The sequence below is a fragment of the Ceratotherium simum genome, chromosome 17 (genome assembly GCF_057802395.1).
Source record: "Ceratotherium simum simum isolate JZ-2026a chromosome 17, ASM5780239v1, whole genome shotgun sequence".
NCBI classification, from domain to species: Eukaryota; Metazoa; Chordata; class Mammalia; order Perissodactyla; family Rhinocerotidae; genus Ceratotherium; species Ceratotherium simum.
The window spans coordinates 44364089-44372197 of NC_141916.1; positions in this window are offsets into that span (position 1 = coordinate 44364089).

Here is an 8109-nt window from a genome sequence, read left to right on the forward strand (position 1 = left end):
GGCAGCTAACTTTTATTTAGTTAAATAAATAGTTAACAATTTAACAAGATCTTAATGTTGGAAACATTATACTGGAAACAATTTTAAAAGATCTTAATGTTGAATTTTGAAAGCTTTATAGAAAATTTAAATCTCTCGGAAAAAAAACTGACTAGAAGTCATTGACAAAATTACCTTCCGTTGACCTTCTTTACTTTCTCTGCACCTGTGACAAGCCCTGCCTACAAGGCTGGCATTGACACAAGGTAATGTTTAGTAAGAATCACCTATAGCCTTCCAGATCTGTGATACCAATTTGCTTCCTCACTCTGTCACCCACTGTTTGATGTCCAAAAGGGAATTGGAAGAGGTTATATTGGATCAGTTCATTACACAATCAGCTTAGCATGGTTTTTGCAGGGACGTATAGGAAGGTGTAGTAATTCTAATATTAATAACTAGATTAGGGGCATTTCCAAGCGTCCTGGTCCCCACAACAATATTTATGGATCTAGCCTCCATGGCTTTATCTAAAAATGTTTAAGCATTTATATTTTCAATCTGTGTTACTTCTCTCATAGTAATACTTCTCACATATTTACCACCTGCTATATGTGGAGTGTGGTAAATAACACTTCCTTTTATTTGTCCTAATTTTACCTCCTCTAGGCTTTAAAAGGTGCCCCCAGGACTAGCTGTTTGGATTTGATAGACAAGTCCATGTTCTACCAAAAAAGGAAGCAAGACTTAACAATTTGCTCTAGGAGACAGAAATTAATCACAGACCTGAGAAGAATTTCTACATAAGCATATCAGTATGAGTATTGGAAAATCTAGCATCAGAAGACATTGGTGCTTCATTTTCATGCCTGTATCTTTTGAAAATTATATTTATTCACCTATCTGGGTAAAGTACACTGGAACCTGGCTGTGACACTAACGAATAGGACAGAATTTGAGACGTCTATTCTAAATTCTTGCCAAGGGAGTTTAGTACTACAAGTATTTAAGAGGCTTTTCGTTTATTACAAGGTGATATAGCTCAAATCTTATGGATACTATTACAGAAAAAAGTACAAAGAGCTATTATTTAAGTAATTTGATCTATAGAATGCCAGTTGAACACTTCTAACAGGTTTTTGAAAAGAAAGGAGCTCGTGGCTCCTCTGATTCTCTAATTATAAAATGTATTCAAACTATTAACCAATCAATTAATAAATACTGTGTTCCTGCTATCAATAAACCACGAACAATTATTGTCTGTCTGTTATATATATGACACTCTCTTTGCTGCAATATCAGCACTTGATTGTAATAAATTTAATTTGATAGATTTATGAAGTGAGTACAAGGCACTTAGCTTGATGCTGAAATCTGAAACTAAGACAAATAACATCAAATAACTGTGCTCAAGGAGTTTTAACAAAAAAGACCAAAAAAGTAAGAAGGTGCCACTAAACTTGAGGAGGAAAAGATTTCAGTTTAGAAATGAGAATGATAATTGGGGTATGAACTAGGGCAGTAACAGGAAAATGGTTGTGAAGGAATTTACATTTTCTATTTATTTTTGTTATATGCTTTCGGATGAGTGAGGAAGAGAAAGAGTTGTTATTCAGCTTGTTGTGTTTGGGTAAAGGGAAGCGTTCAGACTTTGAATCCTTCTCTTTACACCATTTTAAGCCTATAATGAAATCTTTTAGAGAAACTTGATCCAAGCTTTGGGACAAGCAATTCTCTACTAAATGTTAAAAGAGTTTAAAATGTCATTGATTTGGGGTGGGGAGAGCAAAGGTCATTCTGCAAAGAGTAGCTGCCACAGCAAAGAAAAGGAAGATCAAATCAGAAAGGTCTGGAAGAATAAAGCATTAGAAGCCTAGTAGTTCTTGCCTTTTGGAAAATAGACAAAGGAGAAATATCAGAAAGGATTACTGTTGCCACTAGACTAGGCTTCTTGTAAGTGGGAAGGCATCTGGTGCCCATCACTTCTTCTAATTATCTTAGATCTTTGTTTTTCCCTAAATCCACAGAATTAGTGCCCCCACAATCTGAAACTAATGATGCATATCCTTCTTGGAGATTTTAGTCAACATACATGAGAACATGTCTTAAAATTAAGGGAAGCCGGGCTGACCCAGTGGCGTAGTGGTTAAGTTCGCACTTTCTGCTTCAGCAGCCCGGGGTTCATGGGTTTGGATCCTGGGCACAGACCCACTCACTGCTCATCAAGCCATGCTGAGGCGGTGTCCCACATAGAAGAACTAGAAGGACCTACAACTAAGATATACAACTATGTACTGGGGCTTTGGGGAGAAAAAAAGGAAGATTGGCAACAAATGTTAGCTCAGGGCCGATCTTCCTCAAAAAAAAAAAAAAACGAGATAGAGGAACTTAACACCAAGAGACTGGCTGCTACCCTCCCCGCCACCCTCACTGCCCTGATGATGACACATCTTACATATGAACTCCCATCTTTACCTTAAAAAAGAAAAAAAAATTAAGGGAAGCAAAAAATGAAGTAAAAATAAGCAACATTCTAAACATACAAATATTATTTTAAGATTATAATATACTTTTTAAAGGTATACTAGATTGTTTACTTTTTCTAACAACCCTATAATGGCATTCTTATTTTTCCTATTTCATAGATGGACACAGATCCAGAACAGTTTGGAAGTTGTACTAACTTCTGAAATAAACTCTGAACCTAATACCTGCAGGAGGTAGAAGTACCACAGCAAGAGAGAGAGGACTAAAAAATGATAAAACTCATGAAGCTAACCAAGAGAATATGGTAAGGGTATAAGGATAGGCAAGTAGGACAAGAAAACAGAAGAGTCAAGAAATGGAATCGCATTTAATTGGTCAATTAATTTTCAACAAAGGTGCCAAAGCAATTCAATGGAGAAAGGAAAGTTTTCAACAAATGGAACTAGAAAAACTGAATAACCATATGGAAAATAATGAACTTCAACTCCTAGCTCACATATACACAAAAATTGATTCAAGATGGATCATAGGCCTAAAGGCTAACATTACAAAACTTCTAGAAGAAAACATGGGAAAATATCTTCATGACCTTGGGGTAGGCAAAGATTTCTTAAGCCAGACACAAAAAGCATTATTTATGAGAAAAAAATTGATAAATTAGACATCACCAAAATTAAAATCTCTGCTCATCAAAAGACATCATTAAGAAAGTGAATTGGCAAGCCACCCACTGGGAGAAAATATTCTCAATACATTTATCTGACAAAGAACTTGCATGCAAAATATATAAAGAACACCGACAGCAATAATTGAGACAAAAATATGCAATTAAAAATAGAAAAATATGCAAAAGATTTGAACAGACACTTCTCAAAAGAAGACATATGAATGGCTAAGAAGCATATGCAAAGATGTTCAATGTCATTAGTCTCCAGAGATATGCAAATCAAAACAACGAGATACTTCTCCCCAAACATTAGAACGGCAAGAATTAAAAAGACAGACAAAATCAAATATTGATGAGTGTGTGAAGCAAATGGATTCTCATATGTTGCTTGTCAGAGTATAGAATGGAATACCCACACTAGGAAGAACTACTGTATTGTAGTTTCTTATAAAGATAAACATAGACCTATGTTATAATCCAACAATTCCACTCCAAGGTATCACTCAAGAGAAATGAGGACATATAGGCACAAAAAGGATTGGTCAAAAATTTCTTTGGACCTTTATTCATAATTGCCAAAAACTGGAAAAACCTACCTTCCATCAGCAAAAGAATGGAAAAACAAATTGTGGAATATTCATATAAAAATACTAACTAAATCACAATAAAAAATTAATAATAAATGACTGATACACACAATAACATGACTGAATATCAATACTATGTTAAGTAAAAGAAATAAACACAAAAGACTACATACTGTACAATTTCATTTATATGAAGTTCAAAAACAGGTAAAATTAATCTATGATAGAAATGAGAAAAGCAGTTGTTTCTAGTGGGATGCGGATGGTGATTGGCTGAAAAGGAGCATAAGATATCTTTCTAGAGTGATGGAAATGTTCAGGATAGTAGTTACAGGAGAGTATACATTTGTCAAAACTCATTGAACTTAAAATCTGTGCACTTCACTGTATCTAAATTATACTTCAATAACAAACTAATTTTAAAAAACTCATGAACTCTGTGAAAAGTGGCAATGAGCTAAGCCTAAAATAATTACATATTCACCTCTATCAATTCCATCTTAATATTGGATTGAAAGTATTGAAGAAAAAATGTAGGTAAATATAACACAGTCTGTGAAATCCTAGTTTATTTGTGTGTTTCTCCCTCTTCTAAGGAAACGATGGGTATTGTTGTTAGTTTTTCCCAGAAGAGGGATATTCTTAAGTGCAATTGTCTGCCAAGGGTGAAGAAGGACATCATCTGTTTCATTCAAGCAGTCAAGCAGCAACACCCAATCTTGCCAAGATTCTCTGGCAAATGTTTTGGGCAACATGGAGACATAATTCTTTATTTGTGGGCTGAGTGTTGACTTCTCCAGAACACACCGCTACACTGATTCATGGACCCCGCTATAGGGCCAGGGGAGGCATCCTGCTAATCCAGTCACAAAAATTTAGTTACATATATATATATATACACACACACATACACTTAGGATAACTTAATCAATCTCTTCAGTGTAGGTGATATACTGGAGGTTGTAAAACACTGAATTCACAGAAGCAAACCTGAAAATATTATTTCAGATTTAGAAAACAAGCACTATGCACCATTTGCTAATATCTCCATAATTGCTTTTGTTTCTTTGACATCATATAAGCTTATTGACAATTACCAGAATGTACTAACGTACGTTACCATCATTTCTATCATAAAGCCTCTTTTAGAAATATTAAGGCCTTCCATGTGCTGAGAAAAATCACTTGGCAAATCTTGTAGAACCTGTTTTTTTCCGCCAAACCTGTTTAAAATTCTTCTTTTTCTCAGTTTTGATTTAGCAACTTTAGATCTCTGCATTATGTTGTGTTTTGCATGGAGCTATTGACTTCAGCTAAGGAACCGTGAACAATAATTATTTTGCATGACTAAGCTCTGGTACACCATTGTCAGACAGGCACTTTACAGTACCACTAGTTTCAAAATTTAGAACAGAACTGTCAAACAAGCAAATGCCTACACCAAAGGCTTCTGTTTTCAAGCTACAGGCATGAGTTCTATGATGTGCAATAAGAGAGTGAATCTTTGTGTTCTTGTGAAAGCTCCTGATTTGACAGTCCTGGAAATGAAATCTTGTTTCTTTCTAGAACAGATATATCACTGGTAGCAACAGCACAAATTTTCAAGCAAGGCTGAGGTATGGCATTAGTGCTGGAAAAGGGAGACTTGGGCACTGAGATTATTTAATGTTATTAAGAAGGACTATATTTATGGTGAACAGAGAAGAATTTACTCCAAACTGAGAACATCTGATCTGGCTCGTCTCACTTGGACTTCTTTCCAACTATTCAAGAAAAATTTTATGGCATTACCAGTAATATACCAACTAAAATTTTTATCCTGGAAATAATATAAATCTCATACAAATGTTTCTCAACATTTTACAAAGCCCAAGAATGGAGCACATTATAGCAAACATGAATAGATAGGGACACGTATTTTATGTAAATTAAATGTATTTTACCCCTTCAGCACAGCCAGAAATGGTCCACCACTAACATAAGGCCAAACAATTTCTATTTACCCAGTTGATCTTTTATCCCTTTAAATTTTTATAACACTTTAATTTTTTTCCAAGTGACTTGCACTGATAATTTGATTCTTAAAACAACACTTTAGGACAAGTATTATCTTCCTTGTATAGATTAGAAAACTGAAGAACAAAGATGAAATGACCTTGAAATGTCATGTGGTAATTAAAAAATAAAGAGGAGGGTGGAAGATGGCTGACTAAGGTGCCTCGCAGATGCCTCTGTCTTTAAATATTTCATATTTACATATTTAATTTATGATTATAATATTTTAAATATTTCCTTTTTATTGGCCCAGGCAAGTGTTCAGGCTCTCCAAAATGAATTCATACTAACATATTGATTATTGCTGATTTATAAATCAGAATTCTAATTTATTAAGTAAAAGCGGAGAGTTCTGCCTTTCTGTTGATCAGACTACTCATATCTACTTTACAAAGAACTCCCTTCCTAGGTGGAAAACAAAATGAGAAATAAAAATTGTCCAAAACAAAGGAAGTACCTCATCCAGGCTATAGTAGAACTTGGAGAATTATCTCAGGTTTCCTTCAGAGGATATCTTTCAAGGGATGACAGAAATATTACCATAATTTTTAAACTAAGTTCCCCAATTTTAGCCTCTCTTCCCACCAGTACAGTGATGGAGTTTAGGGCAGGCCACCCCAAGATGTGCTACTCTGGTATATGGATTATTTCGAGCGGAAGAAAATAAAGGTTCAGATGACTCTGAAAGAAATTTTGACCTCCCCCTCCACTAACTGCCCAAAAGGATTTAAGATAGAAGGCCTGTCCCCAGGACAGGCCATCACCACAAATAACTCTGGGTATGGATGGACTGGGAGGGTCCTTGCTAAGCCCATTCTTATCAAAGTTCTGTTTGCCAGAACATTTACATTGTAAGGGAAATCTCCATTTGTAAATGTATCTCCCTTTCTGTACAGTGAAGAAGAGAGAATGACCTCATCTCTAGAAACTTATCAATGCGGAAGGCAAGGCCTTAAATCTGCATAATAACCTTACTCTTGTTTACTGTGCTTTTCTGGTAATCTCCCATAACTGACTTCCCCCACACCCAACATCCTCTTTTGTCTTTAGATGAAGATAGTATTTAAGATGAGAAGCTCCACCATTTTGTCAAGTTACCCAGTTTTTCCAGGTCTCTCCCACGTATACATGTTATAAAGCTTTGTTTGATTTTCTCCTGCTATTCAGTCTCATGTCCATTTAATTCATAGCTCAGCCAGAAAGGAACCAGAGTGGGTAGAGGATAGTCTTCCTCCCTACAACAGCCTACCCAGCACTGCCTATTTGGACTTTCTCAAGCACAGCTCTGATCAAGACACTCCTCTACTAGAAACTCATAGTAGAATTTAAGAAACTTAATGATTTCAACTGGTCTACCTTTCCAGTCTCACATGGAGCATACATCATAGTGCAGTAAAGGCAAAGTACTTGGGAAATGGAATGAGTTTTCTTACCTGGCTTGGTCAACTTCTGAGATGTCAAAATCTTGACTGTAATAATGAGGTAAGCTGGACCTGCGCCCAGTTCTAACAGTAGCCAAAGGAGTACTTCTGTATAACTCAAGCTTCTGTCTTTGAAAAGAGTATGAAGGATTTGTTGAAAATCACTAAGCAGACATTTTGAAAACAAACAATAAATCTTAGTATCGGTACGTAGTTTTGTAAAATTTGTATTAGGGAAAATTCGTAATTTACAATTTCCTGACACCCTCAAAAGAAGTTGGGAACTAAAAAAGAGAGCGAGTTTAAACAGCTCTATATAAGAGAGGAGAGATAAAAAGAGGAGAGGGTTACTGGAGCAGAAGGCTTACAAACCAGAGCCAGTCAGTCAGCAGGAGCAGTTGGGGCAAGGGTTGAGAAAGGGACAAGGTGGCTGGTGAAGAAGAGGAACTTCAGAGGGAGAACAGATGTGGCTAGTGAGGATTTTCATTAGAATCGCGGGCATGGTGTGTAATGTAACCTTCCTCTTCAACTCTCTCTAAAGTCTTAGGGAGTTGATTTTCCTTCGGGAACTCATGAGAGTTGCTGAGCTGGGCTCCAACAAACAGGTCGGGATGGTAGGGGCCCCTTGAGAACAGCCATGTCTTGGTTAAACAACTAATATAATTTGTAGACTTTTTTAAAGTACAGTAATAAATATATTTGATTAGAAATCCAAATATTTGATTACTTCCTTTGCCAAAGGTACTTTAGGCCCTTTTCTCAAAAGATACCCTCAAGTGATGTCAATAAAACACAAATCACTTACCATCTAGGGTTAGTTGCTGGAAGGATAAATAATCTTAGTTCTCGTGTTCGCATAATAAAAACAAAACCTAGTAGCATCAGTTCAAGTGGTTTTCAAACTATTTTTTTC